At 43.0% G+C, this 18686-nt stretch overlaps 1 protein-coding gene across 1 annotated transcript in view; it reads right to left on the reverse strand.

Moving 5' to 3' along the window:
* Window positions 1-18686, reverse strand: part of LOC138368149 (glutamine synthetase-like) — a 49651-nt gene that overhangs the window by 4815 nt on the left and 26150 nt on the right. The window lies entirely within an intron of this gene.

Here is an 18686-nt window from a genome sequence, read left to right on the forward strand (position 1 = left end):
TGACCGGACCGCGCACTGGGGGGGGGGGGGGGAAATGGTCAACATACCATTGAATTCCATGAATGGAGTTGAGAATGGTCCAGGGCGGGCCGAGGCGTCGTCGTCCCTTCACCTTCTGGTGTGTGGTCTGGCCAACAGATTCTCCTACGTTTCCTTGCTATCCTCTTCTTATTCCTATTACTATCTCCTTCTCATTGGGGGGTTATAATAGGAGCTGCCTCGTATGGGCCAATAGGCCCTCTGCAGTTCTTATTCCTACTACTATCCCCTCTACTACACCTTACTTTGCTCCTCACCTCTCTCTTGCCTATTTATTGCCACAAATTGATACTGGTATCAATACTTATTGATATAATATTGATACTTTATTGATACTGGTAATGGTTCAAAAGGGCCACCACTTTCGGGCTATTCATGCCCGTGCCACCTTTTGGGTGGCTTAATCTTCATCAATCAATCAATTCCTCATCACAATGGACTTGAGAATGGTGCAGGACGGACCGAAATGTCGTCGTCCCTTCACCTTCTAGTGTGTGGTCTGGTCAACATACTTCAGCTACGTTATTGTGACTCATCGCCTGCATATCTGAAATTTAGCAAAGCTTTTGATACAGTGCCAAATGAAAGATGGATTAAGAAGATAGAGGCTCATGTTGGGGGTGCTATATTAAGCTGGATTAGGGCATGGCTATACCAAACGAAACAGTGTTAGTATAAATAAGGTTAAGTCAGAGTGGGAAAATGTTGTAACTGGAATGGCTCAAGGCTCTGTCCTGGGACCTCTGTTATTTAAGAACATAAGAATGAAGGTAACTGCAGAACGCCTATTGGCCCATACGAGGCAGTTTCTATTTATATCCACCCAATCTCATTCATATATAGGTCCAACCCACGCTTGAAACAATTAAGGGATCCTACTTTTACCGATGTTGCGCGGTAATTGGTTCCACAAATCATCAACCCTGTTACCGGACCGGTATTTACCCAGGACTTTCTTAAATCTAATTTTATCCAATTTATACACATTGTTTCATGTTCTGTCTTGTGTTGAAACTTTTAATACCCTATTCCCTTGGAGTCCCTGCGGGAGGAGCTATGACAACGAAACAACGTCAAGAGGAAATAAAGAAGGAAAGCAGCATTAGAAAGTCTTCGTCTTGGAGTGTCGTAAAGGACAGGGGTCTTAAGAAGACTGACGCCTCCAGCTGTCCTAATGACCTCCAACTCATTCACCGTGCTGGAAGATGTGCTGTAGGGAGCCTGAAGTTTGCTGGAAAGGCAAGGCAACGAAGGGAGCGCCGATCCCTCAAGGTGTTCACAAAATAAAGGAAGTAGCTAAGAAAATTTTGGTTGTGGCAGATTCCCAGGTGAGGTATTTGGATATCTCTTTTTGTTCCAGAGATTGTTCCAGAGATTGGGGGAACAGGTTAAGGGTTTGCTATCTGGGAGCAGCAACTGGCGATAGTAAATAACATGAATGATATTATGGCTGGAAATGGGAACAAACCCATCATTTGTATCGGTGCAGGTGGAAATGATGTTGGACGAGTTAGAAGTGAGGCACTAATACAGAGGTTTAAGACAGCCATAAAATTAGTTAGGAGCAAGGGAGGAATCCCAATTATATGTGGCATTCACTCAAGAAAGGGTGAATGCCACATATGATTGGGATTGGAAATGAATCGTGGAAAATGAAAGGGTGAGTTGGAAGTGAATCGTTGTCGAGGGCACTTGGTGTCGATTGCCGACTAGACAATCGACTAGACAAAAGTTGAAACTGAAATGCAATATCATTCATAGATAACTGGGAACAATTTTGTGGCAGGAATGACATGTATGCAAATGAAAAGTCACAATAACGTGGCTGAAAAATATTGACCAGACCACACACAAGAAATTGAAGAGACGACGACGTTTGGGTCCGTCCTGGACCATTCTCAAGTCATTGTGATGAGATGAGTTGTTGTTGTGTTAGATTTAGCTATTCAGAACGAAGTGTCCATGTAGCACGGGCTATGGTGAGCCCGTAATTGAGTTACGAGGTGATTGATTGATAAAGATTAAGCCACCCAAGAGGTGGCACGGGCATGAATAGCCCGTAAGTGGTGGCCCTTTTGGGCCATTACCAGTATCAAGAGCTGATACTGGAGATCAGTGGAGGTGCGACTGCACCCTGCGTGACGGGAGATGTCTCCCGTGTGACGAAATGAGTTGTTGTTGTTTAAGATTCGCTACTCATAACAATAAGTTCCAGTAGCACGGGCTATGGTGAGCCCGTAAGTGGAGGCTCTTTGGAGCCATTATCTGTATCAGTGGCTGATACTAGAGATGTGGCGATGGATGGGGGTCTTCATGATGGTTTTGGAGGGCTGGCTATACCAGTTATGGAGCTGGTGGGGTTAGTGTAGACTTCTAGGTTTTCCGTTTTTTCTTTGCCTGCGACTTTGGCTGAGCAGTGCTGTCGTTAGAGTTTGGTGACGTGGCCTCCATGAGGAAGTCTTGAACCGTGTAGGTGTCGTATTTGTGATGCGGCGGTGGAGCTCCTACTATGATTTCCTCGTCTGAGGAGTCCGTAACCTCCGTAGTGGGCGGTTTTTGTCTTTCGCCTCGCAGACTTAGGTAGGTTTAGGTGTCGTTGATTGGTGGTTGTAGCTATTTCAGGAGCGCTGGTGGTGCTGTTATCGTTTGTAGACAACACGTCTGCTAGCGCGGCTGCTGAGATAGTGATGGTAGGAGTGTTGCGAGCTGGAGAAGGAATTACCTCTGTTCGTGTCTCCCGGGTCATGGGTGGTTCTGGAGTCAGTGTTGAAGTTGACCACCTGGTCGTCCTGGTCGTTGTCTCCGGAGTGGTAGAGGAGGCAGTGAGATTTACGCTAGTGCCTATGATGGGGGCCAGGCCATTGTCTATGTATAATGCGTTTAGTTCACTGACAAAGCGCTGGTTGTCTGGTCCTGCAAGCCTTTCCGCTAGTTTAAGAAGACCAGGGATAATGCCTGCACGTGATGCAGGGGGCTGTGAAGGAGCCTGTGGTCCACAATGAGAAGGCTGTGTCGCCTGCTGGGAGGAGCCACATGTTGGTAGGTGAAGAGACGGAAATCTCAGAAAAAAATAGGAGCAAGGCAAAAGGTCCGGAAGGTAAGGTGTAATAATAGGAGTAAGAATGGGAACGTATGAGCAACAAGAGAAAAAGAAGGATAAGCTTATGTTAGGTCGCGTTTATTGGAAAGTTTAGAACATTTGAGGATGTACTGTGAAAGGGAAGAGTCAACAGCAACAAAGCCAGGACTCAGGTTCATGTTGGGTACATTGTGTATTAGAGCCGATACGACAATATGGCGTCTGTGTAGAGTAGACCTTATACACACTTACATAAACGCAGAAGTTATATGTGACCTAAAGAACTCATCTCCGTGAAGGATTCGAACCTTAGAAAGACAGGTGCATCACACACAGTGACATAACCAATACAGTACCAACCACACCATGGATGACTTAATCTGTAGAGGCAGAAAAGATTATTTTAGAGGAAGACCAATCAGTAGGATGATTATAATCCCTAACATGACAGAAGAAAACATTGTTTGTGTCTGCAGACTTAACACCTCTTTTGCGTTCTATTAGTCTGTCATTTAGTGAACGCTCTACATTGCTACGAAGAGTGTTTGTTTGTCTAAAGGCAAGATTTATGTCAAGAGGACGAAAGGTATTAGTAAGAGTTTTGAGTTCAGATATGAAGGGAAGGCAGAGCACAGTGCTACTAGTGCTGGAAACAGGTGAGGGATGAAAGAAATTTAATTTAGCTTGAGAGTGGGCACAGTTGATAACATGTGACGGGTAACCAAGGCGAGAGAAAGATTGTAGATAAAAGAAGTTTCAGACTCAAGAAACTGAGGGTCGCTGATGCGTAGAGCGCGGAGGAAGAGAGAGACGAGGACACTTTTCTTAACAGAAGGAGGATGGTAGGAAAAAGAAGTGAATGTATATGCCACTATGCATGGGTTTGCTGTAGACAGAGAGAGAGAACCCGGACACAGAGCTGTGAACGTGAACGTCAAAAAAAGGAAGGAGGGAATTAGATTCCCACTCAAATTTGAAATTGATGGAAGGAGCCAGATTGTTAAGAGAGGAGAGGAAAGGCTGGAAAAGACTAAAGTCATGAGGCCATAAAGCAAAAATTGTCATCAACATAGCGAAGCCAGAGAGAGGGACGAGTATCAATAGAAGGAAGAAGAACAGTTTTGAAGTATTCCATGTAGAGAGTGGCAAGAACAGGGGAGAGAGGGGAACCCATAGCCACACCGAGAGTTTGAGTGAAGTATTTACCGTTGAAAGAGAATGAGTTAGAGACAACACAGCGTCTGATGAGTTCGAGGAAAATGTCAGTGGGAACGTCAGGCGACGACCGAAACGTCGTCGTCTCTTCAATTTCTATTGTGTGGTTTGGTCAACAGTGACATGTATGCTCGGGATGGGGTGCATTTACCCAGGGCTGGGGTTGTTGCTGTTGCCAACACGTTGGAACCTGTGGTTGGAGGGGTTTGTTTGGGGTTTAAACTGTTAATAAATAGTGGTATGGGAATTAATATGGAGAGAGGAGGCATTAAAAGTTTGTGTTGGTGGGGAAAAAAATGCCAAATGAACAGGGAAGGACATGGACCTCAAAATAACAGTATACTTAAGGTATATTACACGAACAGTAGAAGTCTAAGAAACAAAATAAACGATTTAAATGCTCTTGTCTGCACAGAAGCAATAGATATTATTGCACTTACCGACACGTGGATGAATTTAGAATACAGAGAACTAATAGCTGAATATCAAATAAACAGACAAACTATTTCACACAGATATGTGTGAGATGTGGGATACGAGGAGGTGGAGTGGCCATATATGTTAGGGACAATGTGGGATACGAGGAGGGGAAGTTGCCATATATGTTAGGGACAATGTGGGATACGAGGAGGGGAAGTTGCCATATATGTTAGGGACAATGTGGGATACGAGGAGGGGGAGTAGCCATATATGTTAGGGACAATGTGGGATACGAGGAGGGGGAGTGGCCATATATGTTAGGGACAATGTGGGATACGAGGAGGGGGAGTGGCCATATATGTTAGGGAACATTTGAAATGTAGTCTCAAAGAGGGAATCAAAACTGAGCCACACACATAAAGTATTTGGCTAGAATTAAAAGAAAAAGCTAAAAATCTTATAATAGGAGTTATATACAGGCCACCAAACTTAGATAAAATGGAAGCAAAGCATCTGTGGAATGAGATATCTAGAGCATCTAGATCTAACAGTATTTGTGTCATGGGTGACTTTAATTTTAGTGGAATAAACTGGTTTAACGAAATAGGGAATAATGAATCAGAAGATTTTCTAGAATTAATGGACAATTGCTTCCTTAAGCAACACATTAAGGAATCAACTTGTGAAAACAATATTTTATACTTAGTGTTAACTAACAAGAAAACACAAATTAATGACATCGAAATAGGGAGTGAGCTAGGGAACAGTGATCACAAAGAAATCAGATTTAGCATAGAATGGAATAGATTTGTAGGAGAAAATTCTGTTAAAGTGCCAGATTTTCGAAAAGCTGATTTTGATGGTCTAAGAAATATTTTGGGTCAAATAGATTGGAAAGTGTTGGGCATAGGGGTGGGTGGTCTTGGAGCGGGACGTGAACGCAGCGGTGGGTGACATAGGGGTGGCAGGTCTTGGAGCGGGACGTGAACGCAGCGGTGGGTGACATAGGGGTGGCAGGTCTTGGAGCGAGACGTGAACGCAGCGGTGGGTGACATAGGGGTGGCAGGTCTTGGAGCGGGACGTGAACGCAGCGGTGGGTGACATAGGGGTGGCAGGTCTTGGAGCGGGACGTGAACGCAGCGGTGGGTGACATAGGGGTGGCAGGTCTTGGAGCGAGACGTGAACGCAGCGGTGGGTGACATAGGGGTGGCTGGTCTTGGAGCGAGACGTGAACGCAGCGGTGGGTGACATAGGGGTGGCAGGTCTTGGAGCGGGACGTGAACGCAGCGGTGGGTGACATAGGGGTGGCTGGTCTTGGAGCGAGACGTGAACGCAGCGGTGGCTGGTCTTGGAGCGGGACGTGAACGCAGCGGTGGCTGGTCTTGGAGCGGGACGTGAACGCAGCGGTGGGTGATATAAAAAGGGATTTCGATGTGGATTCAAAATATAACCTATTTAAAAATATTTTAAGCAAAGCCCAGGAATGTAGTATACTATAAAAATTGAATAGATCGAATAATAATGACACGAAATGGATAACAAAGGATCTGAAGTACCTTATTGGTAGAAAGGTACAAAAGGATTAGGAATGAAGAAGTCAGTTTAGAACAAGAATTCGTCAAACTGGTTAGAAATATTAAAAAATGGATAAGGCAAGCAAAAAGAAACTATGAAGTTCACAATTCAGGGCAAGCAAAGACAAATCCTAATGTATTTTTTTCAGTTATATCAAACAAAAATTAGGGACAGGATAAGGTCATTAAAAAGTGACACAGGACAGATAACTGATAATGATGAAGAGATGAGTAGTATTTTTAATAAATATTTTATCTCTGTATTTACTAAAGAGAAACTTAACACTATGCCTTCAGCCGAACAAGTCTATGTGGGTGGGGGCAAGTACAGGTTGACTAGTTTAGCAGTTACCAGGGAGGATGTTATTAAACAAATAGTGAAACTCAAGCCAAACAAATCCCCAGGGCTGGATGAAGTGTTTGCCAGGGTGCTTAAAGAATGCAAAGAGGAGCTTTGCGAGCCACTGTCAACCATATTTAACATTTAACAAATCATTAGTCAGGCAGAGTCCCGGAGTCGTGGAAGTGTGCTAATGTGGTAAAAATTTTTAAGAAAGGAGTTAGATGATTTGCGTCAAACTATCGGCCGATTAGCCTAACGTCTATTGTGGGAAAGTTACTTGAATCGATAATTGCAAATATTATTCATCTTGAAAAACATAGATTAATAAATAATTCACAACATGATTTTACAAATGGCCGTTCATGTTTAACAAATTTGTTATCATTTTATTCCGACACAGTTGAGGCAGTTGATAGTGGTAAGGATTGTGATGTTGTGTACCTTGACTTTAGCAAAGCTTTTGATACAGTGCCACATGAAAGACTGATTAAAAAGATAGAGGCTCATGGTATTGGGGCTGCTATATTAAGTTGGATTAGGGCATGGCTATTCCAAAGGAAACAAAGAGTTAGTATAAATGGGGTTAAGTCAGAATGGGAAAATGTTGTAAGTGGAGTGCCTCAGGGCTCTCTCCTGGGACCTCTGTTGTTTATAATATATATAAATTATTTATATTCAGGTTTGAGCAGCAATAGATGCAAATTTGCTGATGATACAAAAATTGGCAGGAAAATCAAATCGGAAAAAGACTCACTATCACTTCAAGACGATCTAAATAGACTTTTGAAATGGTCAAAAGATTGGCAGATGCAGTGTATACTTGACAAATGTAAGGATCTGAGGCTGGGTAACGATGATAGAGTTACAAGACACGAGCTAGATGGTGTTGAGACTGCGAAATCAGATTCCGAAAGGGATCCAGGAGTTATGATTAGTAAAAATTTAAAACCACAAAATCAATGCATAAATGTTCGTAATAAGGCGAATAGGACACTGGGATTTATTAATCGAAGCGTTAGTAACAAGACACCTGGTGTGGTTCTTCAGCTATATCTCGCTCTGGTTACGCCAAATTTAGATTATGCAGTTCAGTTTTGGTCGCCGTACTGTAGAATGGATATAAATCCTCTAGAACGTGTCCTTCGAAGGATTGCAAAGTTAATCCTGCAAATTAGAAACCTGTCATGTGAAGAAAGAATGACAAAGCTTAATTTACATTCTCTAGAGTGGCGAAGAGTTAGGTGGTGACATGATAGAGGTGTACAAGTGGATGAACGGACATAACAAGGGGGATATTAATAGGGAATTACAAGAATTAATCAGGAAATTAATTAATTTTCAAACAGCTGCAGTCAGTCACAGTGAGAGGGGTGTGTTAGCTGGAACTCCATTTGTGCCTTGATACTAAAAATGGAAGGTGTAGTGAGGGATCTGGTGCTAGTGAGGGAGCTATATGGAGCTCTGAGGACAGGTGGATTCGCTGAGGGAGGAGCTACGACAGATAAAACAGCAGCACAAGGAAGCAAAGGAGGAAAGCAACATTAGAAAGCCTTCGTCTTGAAGTGTTGTAAAGGACAGGGGTCTTAAAAAGACTCTGACATGGCCGCCTACAGCTGTCCTAAAGACCTCCAACTCATTCGCCATGCTGTAGGGAGACTGAAGTTTTCTCGAGAGGCAAGACAACGAAAGGAGCGGCGGTAAAGGAATTAGAAGCGAATTTTGGTTGTGGGAGATTCCCTGTTGAGGTTTTTGGATAGAGCTTTTGTGCCAGAGGTCGGTGGGGAACAGGTTAAGGGTTTGCTATCCGGGAGCTGGAATTAGTAATATTGTAAACAACACGAATGATATTATGGCTGGAAAAGGGAACAAACCCATTATTTGTTTCAATGCCATTGGAAATGACGTAAGGACGAGTTAGGAGTGAGGCACTGATACAAAGGTTTAAGGCATAGAATTAGTTAGGAGTAAGGGAGGAATCCCGGTCATATGTGGCATTCGTCTAAGAAAGGGAGTTGGAAATGAATGGTTGTCGAGGGCACTTGGTGTCAATTGCCGACTGGATAAATATTGTAAATTAAATGCAATATCATTCGTTGATAACTGCGACCAATTCTATGGAAGGAATGACATATATGTTCGATGATGTTGTTGTTGTTTTAGATTTAGCTACTAAGAACGAAATGTCCATGTAGCACGGACTATAGTGAGCACGTAATTGAGTTCGTTTATTCGCGATAACTTGTTACTGTGATATTTGGGTCAAAGATTTTAATCTAGGTGGAGTTTCCACCTTTTTCCCTGTTTCTTTTTCGCTTCTGTTTTAGTGCACTGGTTTTACTCTTGTTTTAATAACATTATCTTGGTGGCAGACATAGCTGCACAGTGTTCACTTGTGTGTCCCATTCTTCAACTGCTTTTTTAACCATTTTAGTTGCTGTGGATTTTGCATCTAATACAGCTGATCTTATTGGATGAATGTTGAGTTTAATGTACAGAGCTTCAGTTGCTTCACATTCCAGTAACTAGTTTAAAAGTGGCGCCTCTGCATCTCTTTTGCATATATGACATTCTTTAACTATTGGGTTTATTACCTCCCAGCAGCACTTGTAACCAAGTCTGAGTCTGTGTATGGCTACTGCAATGTCTCTGGATATCCATTAACCAGGCTTGAAAGAGGAGTACCCAGTGGCTTGTTCGTACCACATCACAGTGAATCTTCCTTCTGCTACTTTGGCTCTGTGGCGACTTTTGATAGTTGAGAATATTTTCTTCTTGATTTGCTCCTTAATCTGTGAGAAACTTGGAGGTATTTGAACCTGTACAACAGGTAAAGCAGTGGCAGTTTTTGCTAGTGACTCTGCTTTTTCATTACCATCTATGCCAGTGTGACTTGGTATCCAATTTAGGATTGATTGACAGCCCTAGATTATGGGCTTCTTTTCTTATATGTTGGATTTTTGTGATGAGTTTTAAATTATCTCTGTGCTGACTGGATAACAATGCCTGGAGCGAAGATTTAGCGTCGGTATGAATGATGACATCATGTAAATTATTCTCAATTGTATAGTTTATTGCCTCCTTCAGGGCATATAATTCTGTTTACAATGTTGAGCAGCCACTATTCATGCTCCAGTAAGCTTCATGGTTGTTAGTGTAAACTGCTGCCTAGCAGAACCTCTTTCTTGATCAACTGATCCGTCTGTGAAGATGTGAGTCGTTGTAGGTCTTGAGATTGTTTCCATTTGTTGTTCTATGATTGCTTTGATCCTCTGCGAGTCACATGCTGATTTTTAACTGGTAATCCTTCAATCATTATCTTTAGACTCGATTCTTCCCATGGAGGAGGCTGCTGAAAGTGTTGATATGGTCTATCTTCCCCTTTGTTTATAATGGTCCGTTTCAAGTTACCTTTCTCTAGAATCTTGACCAGATTACCCGTCCATGCACTTGTTCTATATTGAAGGTTTCTGTGAAGTGATCTGTGTATGCTATCTTTGACAGTCTGGCGGTGGTTTTAACAAGTTTTGCTATTACGGTGACTATTCTTTGTTTGATCTTGCTTTCTAAGGCTGGTAACTGGGTTTCCATTCTTAGATTCTCTCGACACAACATATAGGTGCTCCCAGCATTGTTCTGAGGGTATCATTTTGTGACACTTCCAGTTTCTCCCATTGGTTATCATTGAGAGATGTAAGAGCAGGAGCAGCGTAGTCAATGAGTGACCTAACTGCTTGAGCGTAGTACATTTTGAGTACTGGTAGAGTTGTACCATCTCTAAGACTTGTCAGAGAGCGCAAAGCTGAGTTTCTGGCACTACACTCAGAAATCATAATAGCGTGATGCATCAAATGAACAAATTCACAAGGGCCGTGATGAGGGTTCGAACCTACGTCTGAGAGGATCCGAAACGCGCCTTAATAGACTGTACCACAACATGGTTAATAAAAATTGCAACCGGGAGTGCTACTGCCCTCACACGGATCCTGCAGTCTCTCCGAGACACAAACCAGGGTTTTACACAATTCCCCAAAATTTCCTCTCAGATGTAAGTTCGAACCCTCATCACGACCCTTGTGGATTGGTTCATTTCTTGAGTTTCTGGCTTTGCAACGTTTCCGAAGATATTCAGTTTCTTGAGTGAATTTCAACTGGTTGTCTATTATGACTCTAAGGTATTGAAAAGAGGTGACCTATTCAATTTCTTGTCCTTGTATTGAGAGTCTGATGTCTTAAGTTCTCATTTTAACAGCCATTGCTTTGGTTTTATTGCTGTTTATATTCACTGCGTTCTGCTTCCTTGCTGAGAATATCTAGGCCTTTTTGTGCATGGTTCCTTGCGCCTTTGACATTGATGATGACCACGAAGTCGTCTGCATAGTTAAGCAGTTTGGCTTATGGTAACTTGAGTTTCATGAATTGTTCCATGAGACAGTTGAAGAGGAAAGGGCTTAGTATTCCTCCCTGCGGAGTTCCATTTTGCAATCTCTTTTAAACCCTGGCCTGACTCTAATGAGTTATTAAATATAGTTGACAGTGGGTCACAAAGCTCCTGTTTACATTCTTTAAGCACCCTGGCAAACACTTCATCCAGCCCTGGGGATTTGTTTGCTTTGAGTTTCACTATTTGTTTAAGAACATCCTCCCTGGTAACTGATAAACTAGTCAACCTTTACTTGTCCCCACCCACATAGACTTGTTCGGCTGAGGGTATAATGTTAATTTAAGTTCTTCTTTAGTACATACAGAGATAAAATATTTATTAAATTTACTACTCATCTCTTCGTCATTATAAGTTATCTGATCTGTCTCAGTTTTTAATGGGCCTATCGTTTCCCTAATTTTTGTTCGATATAACTGAAAAAACTTTAGGATTTGTCTTTGCTTGCCCTCTATGCAAACTTCATAGTTTCTTTTTGCCCTCCTTATCTCTTATTTTAACATTTCTAAAAAGTTGGACGACTTCCTGTTCTAAAGTGACTGCGGCGTTCTTTAAACGTTTGTACCAAGCTCTCTCCCTACTTATAAGGTTCTTCAGATTTTTTATTATCAATTTTGGGTCATTAGTATTCGATCTATTCAATTTGTATGGTATACTACGTTCCTGAGCTTTGTTTAGAATATTCTTAAATAAGTTCTATTTTGAATCCACATAGAAATCCCTTTTTACATAACCCATCGCTGGGTTCATGTCCCGCTCCAAGACCGGCCCACTCCCCATGCCAAGGACTTTACAATCTATTTCATCCAAAAAAATTCTTAGGCCATTAAAATCAGCTTCTCGGAAATCTGTTACTTTAACAGATTTTTCTCCTTCAAACCTATTCCATTCTATGCTAAATCTGATTTCTTCGTGATCACTGTTCCGTAGCTCACTCCATATTTCAATGTCAATTATTTGTGTCTCCCTGCTAGTTAAGAGCGAGTGTTCACTCTGCTGATTGCTTTGTCTCTCAGGTAAACTGAAGTCTTCCTAAAGCACTCGTCGTCCAGCACGGCGAATGACTTTAAGTTCTTCAGGAAGCTGTTGGCAGGCATGGTATAGTCTTCTCAAGTCCCTTGTCTTTTGCGACACTTCAAGAGGAAGACTTTCTAATGCTGCTCTCTCCCTTTGCTTCATCTTGAGGGTTGACACGTTGTTTCATCAGCCTTAGCTCTTCTCGCAGCAAATCCAACTCTGTCCTTAGAGCTTCACATCAGTTCCTTCATTCCAGTAGCAACAGGTGGACCCATTGTGCGATAAACACCATCAATACATTCGATATAACAAACACAGTCACTGAGAAAGGTGTCGACGAAATACATGCAGACTTTGTTATGCAAGCCCCTTGGGAATCTCCGCCAGCAGACTTTAAGATTATGGTTATTGAAGGAAAAAAGAACCAGACAAATCCTCATCTGCTACGTAACATTGCACAGATGCATATAGAAGCAAACACGGCATCCGACAGCTTCACTTACTTCACAGATGGATCAGTAGACCAGCAGGGACAAGAAACCGGAGCTGCAGTTAAAGCAGGAAACTCTGTAAATAGTTGGAGGCTCTCAAATGGGTGTTCGACTTTACAAACAGAGATGCTAGCCATTCAAAAGGCTTTGGAACATGCTCTTGCTGAACACCGACAACATGTTATCATACATACAGATTCGAGAACTGCCATTGAAACCTTGCAACAAAAACATATATGTGATAACATACATCTGATCACAAATGTCATATCATTAATGCAAACACTCAAACGACAAGGCCGACGGGTACTTATCAACTGGGTGCCAAGTCATGTGGGAATAATAGGAAATGACATCGCAGAGGAAGCTGCAAAACTTGCGACTAAGGGAAGAAATGTAGACATTTACATACCACAGAGTCTATCACAGATTAAGAAAGTAATTAGAAACAGAGCAATGCAAAAGATGTACAGTGACCACAACACAGCAGTTGCAACATTAGGATCTGCGGGTTGGTACAAGAATTCAACCAACTACGAACCACTTAGTTTGATGAAAGGGAGCAGTAGAGCAACAGAAGTACACTTACATCGCATCAGGCTTGGATACCCCATGTGCATGGGAAATAGGCTTACAGGTTCCGGAAGATGAGAGGAAATGTCAGCACTCTGGAGAAATGCCCGACAGACCACTGGAACATTATCTAACACAGTGCACAGTTACAAACCCATTAAGATTTCAACTTAGATTCAACAGAGCAGAAGAAGTTGTTAAATACATATGGCAAAATCTTACTGAAGCGACCATATGAGTTATAAATACTCATACTTCGCCCAAGTAAAACAGAAACAAGCAACACTTAGTGGGCCAGCCAGAGGTTTAGGGCCCGCTCAGGAATATCCCTGCAAAAAAAAAAGTTCCTTCATCTGCACCTTCCATTATTACTATGATAGTGTAACAGTAGAACTGTTAATATAGAAGACCATAGATCTAACATTAAAGTTGGCGTTCACTAGAAGGGAGGATACGCCCTATGTAAAAATATGGAGTGAGTTGATAGTTGACCTGAAAGTTTAGGGTCTCCTACCCGCCCCCCCCCCCTCCCCGAGGGATTGGAGCTCATGTGTAGAAAACAGTAGCGCTACATGGACCCTGTGTCGAGCCATCAAACTAGGAGAATAATTCTTGTATTAAAGAAATAGTAGGAAGAATCAATCGTGTTTAAGTGCTTATGTTAAAATTAACGTCAATTGAGAATACAGAATAAGCCTCGTATGTTATCAAAGAAGCACGTGACTTCAGTAACAATATGGTATCTTGTTACTTGGAAAATATGTACCTACTAGCTTGCTTGTTAATTCATGTAAATTGGTGAAATTCAAGAGCTATTGAATATTGTAATTAGCCTGGCTCAAGTATCTAGATAATTTCCCAATTGTTCTTGTTATGATCTCAGCCTGCAGGAGAAACGAGTCTCCCTCCTTGAGAGTTATTCATCAAGCCTGACCTGATTAGAAGGTCTAGCAAATATTGAGGTGATAACCCATATGTAAAATAGCTGGTTGGATATGATAAACATTTTGAGATTATGGGCAGTGAAGAAGAAAACAGATAAATGACTGGCTAGGAGATGTGGACATTTTGCTGGAGGCGTGAGGCTCGCTTCTGGAGGGGCTTTGACCTCACTTGAGTGCCAGACATCGCAGGGGAAAGCCGCGCTCCGTTGAGCTCCCGTCAGAAGGGAACCCCCTAGTGATATATCTCCAAGAGAAGAGAAGTGTGTAGACGTGCCAGCTGTGGAACTGAGCTGGGAACGTTGTGGTCTCAAGTCCTGGTCGAAGAGGAGAGTATTAAACCGCCCAGAGGCATTATTGGGGGCCGTGGAAGCGCCCTGACCAAGCTTCGTCAGAGGGAGGAGCGCCCTCGACCAGACAATCTGTGGTAAGCACGATATACGCCAGTTCATAGTGGTTGCTTGTAGTTGGTCGTGTGCCCAGCGACAGTAGCAATGTTTATTGATAAGTTAGACATGTTTTGATAAGGCAGAAAGCCTAAAATAAGAGAGTGGAGAGGGAGGAACACGGAGCGACGTTTGTCCCCTCTGAGCGCTGGCAGGCAACTGAGGGAGCCCGGCTCCTGACGGTGGAAGACCCTCCCAGCGTGTGGGGACCGCCGCCGGGTCGAGGTGGAGTATGGACCCGCCCAAAACGGGGGAGTCCACTCTCTCTCTGTGTAGAGGACAGATAGAGGTTTGAGGCAAACATATTGTGTGATTATTTTTGTTTATGTGTTGAAGGGGAAACATTTTTATTGGAGTGTCGATGGGTTGCAGGTTTGTCTTTGGGGAAGAAGTTGCTGAGAACTTCGAAGCCAGCACAGATGAAGTAATTGATGAGACTCCAAGGTAGTGGAGGAGAGGACCTCGAGCTGTGAGGAGAAGCAGTGAAGAGGAGTGTCACGTGCTTCTGTAGAGGACCTAGCAGAAGGGTGAAGCACCGTAGTTGCTCAAGGAAACTTCATGATAGCAGCCTGGAGGAGCTGCAGAGGATCCTGGTAGTGAAGCCCGGAAGAACCTGAAGATACCAGGGTAGTGAACTTCCAGAGGTGGAAGGGAAGTTCTGGTGGATTACTTGTAGGGAGTTGATAGTGTTTAGTTGTCATTAGTGTGCAAGACGCAGTGAGAGGTGAGTGGTTGTTTGCATTCTCACGTCAAGGAGTGTTTTATACTGAAGTTTAGAGTTACAGTCGTAGGCTGGATTACCTACAGACGTATGTGTTCTAGGACTGATAGAGTGATCGATTGATCATTGTTGTGTATCAAGGAACATTTATACTGATATATGTTATTGCATTCACATGCTGATTTTCTTTGTACACATTTATAGATATATATATATGTTCTCTTGCTGATGGTGCAACAGTGTATGTAGACTTGATCTACTTGAGGAGGTTGATAGTATCAGGTGGTGAAGCAGAAGATAGGATACCACTTGATAAGCTGATGATAGAGTTTTGATGATGTTGGAGTGCAACCTGATAGTAATATTATAGAGTATAGGATTCATTATTATTATATGTGTGTATGTATTGTGTATGTGCTTTGTCTAGTAAATGTATCCTAATTTGCTGGTGTTTGCCCTTGTCCTAGTGAGGCTTCCCAGGAGGTAGTAAAGAAGGAGAGAGAGAAAGAACCAAGAACCACTGCTGTGGACAGGGTAGAAGGTAATACTAATAAGTCATAGGGGATTGAGGAGATCATATCTCATGAGGAGAGAGTGGGGAGTCACAGCGGCTCGAGTGGGTGTGTGCACGTGACAACGAGGCTAAGTGTTGGAGCCGCATCCCCTAAACGTGTGACGTTGAGCCCCTCTCCAAGAGCCAGAAGCGCCAAGGGTGATCTCCTAGTATAAGCACTCTACCGAGTTGTGGGTTGGGTTGTCTGCAAAGGAGGAACAGCGACAACACCACCAACACACAATCTATAATATTCTGGAATAATAAGTCACCTTCAGCGACGAGTACAGGATTTTAGTTAGTAGTCATCTTCGAAAATTAATTTGGCAACTATACCTAGGTCAGTTTCTCAGCTTGAGAGAGCAGCTTTGGGTCAGTGTGGGTTGAGACTTCCTGGGGAGGGGGGGGCAACACCTCCTCTCCAGAGGCAAGGCTTAACAAGTGGCCTGGCCTGGCTGTGGTATTTAAGGTAAATGATGTGTTTCTGATGTAAGGGTAGTTGTAGAATCCACATTATTTGTTGTAGTCAATTATCATTTGCCTCAGTTAGGAATATATTCAGTTCAGGAAGTGTTCAGATAGGGCGTGTTTCCTTTATTTTAATTGATCATTTTTGTCTAATAAATCTTGTTTAAAATTTATGGTGTTTAGTGGAATTTCTCCCAACAATTATTTTACAGGCTCCCTGTTGGGCTTCAGACCCCAGGCTTGGGACTAGGCTCCCTGTTGGGCTTCAGACCCCAGGCTTGGGACTAGGCTCCCTGTTGGGCTTCAGACCCCAGGCTTGGGACTAGGCTCCCTGTTGGGCTTCAGACCCCAGGCTTGGGACTAGGCTCCCTGTTGGGCTTCAGACCCCAGGCTTGGGACTAGGCTCCCTGTTGGGCTTCAGACCCCAGGCTTGGGACTAGGCTCCCTCTGCAAGCCTGCAAGCATTTATTTAATATCGCATATAATCCCTTTGTACTTTGATTTAATCCACATTTAACATAAATCTTATTCCTCCTTTTCGGATAACTGGGGATCCATTTTCGGGTGTTATGCCTAATTGACGGTATGCTGCTTCACCGTCAATTGTGGGAATTACCCAGTGGGTGGAAATAGCAGGTGGTGGCTCAGAGGTTTGCAGTGTGACTTAGAAGGGCACGGTGTCCTCGGGTCGTGATATCTAAACGATCGAACGTTTTAGATCTGGAGGAGTTGTACTGAAGGTTACACACCAGAACTCTGGTCTAAGGGTTTACTTAATAACGACCAACATTTACCCCAGTAAGTGAGGATAATGTCTGGCCCCCGTTATAATAGCACAATCGGAGCTCCAGGTAACTCACCCTCTCACTGTGAGATATACTGTATGGGTATACTGAAGTATACAACATGGGTATACCGAGGTATACAGGATGGGTATACCCAGGTATACCACATGGTTATACCAAGGTATACCGCATGGGTATACTAAGATATACTACTTGGGGCATACTAAGGTATACCACATGGGTATATTAAGGTATACTGCATGAGTATACTGACTTATTTTCAGCAAATATTTTATTTTGTTAAACTCTTCATCGAGATGAGTGAGGCAATAGTTTGATGGTTGTTAAGACCCGGAAGTGCTAGTTACGGCACCGTCGGGGAATTAAGTGTATCACCAACCAGCACCAACAAGCCCACGTGACCCCACGTGAGGTCAGCTCAGGTCACCGTGGCAGGAGCAGTCTTGCCTCGTCTTCCATAGAGGGAATATCCACCTGTAAGACGTCTCGTCCTGCCTGTCTTCCTTCTCCCGGGACGACCTTCCAGAGACGCCTCTCGCTGGAAACTGAACCTAATGTAACCTTGGAGGAAGTTTCATCGAGTCCCTCAAGAGCAAGGTGCGCCTTCTTTAGGAACTACAGTTTTTCAGTGTGTCACGAAGTCGTGGCACCATTTAGATTTAAGTAAATGTTCCTAACGCAAGAGTGATTGAGTGCGCGAGTATGAAGGCAAACGGGTTGAACATTGTGTAAATATTCTGGTTTAAGGTTAAACTGACAAACTGATTTAAGATTAAATGTGTAAATAATAAGAATAATTTAGTCGAAGAAATCGTGAAAGGTCTTAAAATTGTGCATTTAGAAAGGTGGTTGTAATGTATATATATTTCCTGGAGTATATTATATATATATATTAACGGTGGTAGTTTTATTGACTCGATATTATTACATGTCTTGACGCGTTAGTGTGGTCCTATGTACTCCAATGTACACTCTAGTGGCCAAGAGTGCAGTAAAAGGAAGAACATGAGGGCCTAGCCTAGCCGTAGCCTAGCTGTAGCCGTAGCCTAGCCAGGCCGTAGCCTAGCCAGGCCGTAGTGAGTGTGCCGCACGTGACCCTAGGCCAGGCTGGTGGTGTATAGTGCTCCCATACCTCTAACACAGCTATTCTTCGGGAATACTTAATGTTGATATAAGTGTGTCAACATTAACAAGGAATCATATACCTTGTTTCTGTATCCATCACTTTGTCCTCTCATTTCAGGCTACAAAGGTACTTATATATATAAGAAATGCAGAAGACAGTCTACAACTGTGTTGGTGGAGAAGCGACCAGCTTGAGGTTACCTCTGGGGTTGAAGCCCATAAAGTTGAGAGTGTGGGTTCCTTCAGTGGTCACACGTCATTGTTTCGTCGGAGTCGCCCACCCAATAGCCCGTTTGTTGCAGCAATAAATATTAGCTATGGAAAAGCCTGGATTATAAAATTGTTCTGCCTGAGGTCCATGTTAATGTGCGAGGATGATCCCTTGAGCAGTGACGTTAACATGGGCTCAATCAGATCAATAACGCCATCCTGTAAAT

This window comes from Procambarus clarkii, chromosome 24, assembly GCF_040958095.1.
Source record: "Procambarus clarkii isolate CNS0578487 chromosome 24, FALCON_Pclarkii_2.0, whole genome shotgun sequence".
Taxonomy (NCBI): domain Eukaryota; kingdom Metazoa; phylum Arthropoda; class Malacostraca; order Decapoda; family Cambaridae; genus Procambarus; species Procambarus clarkii.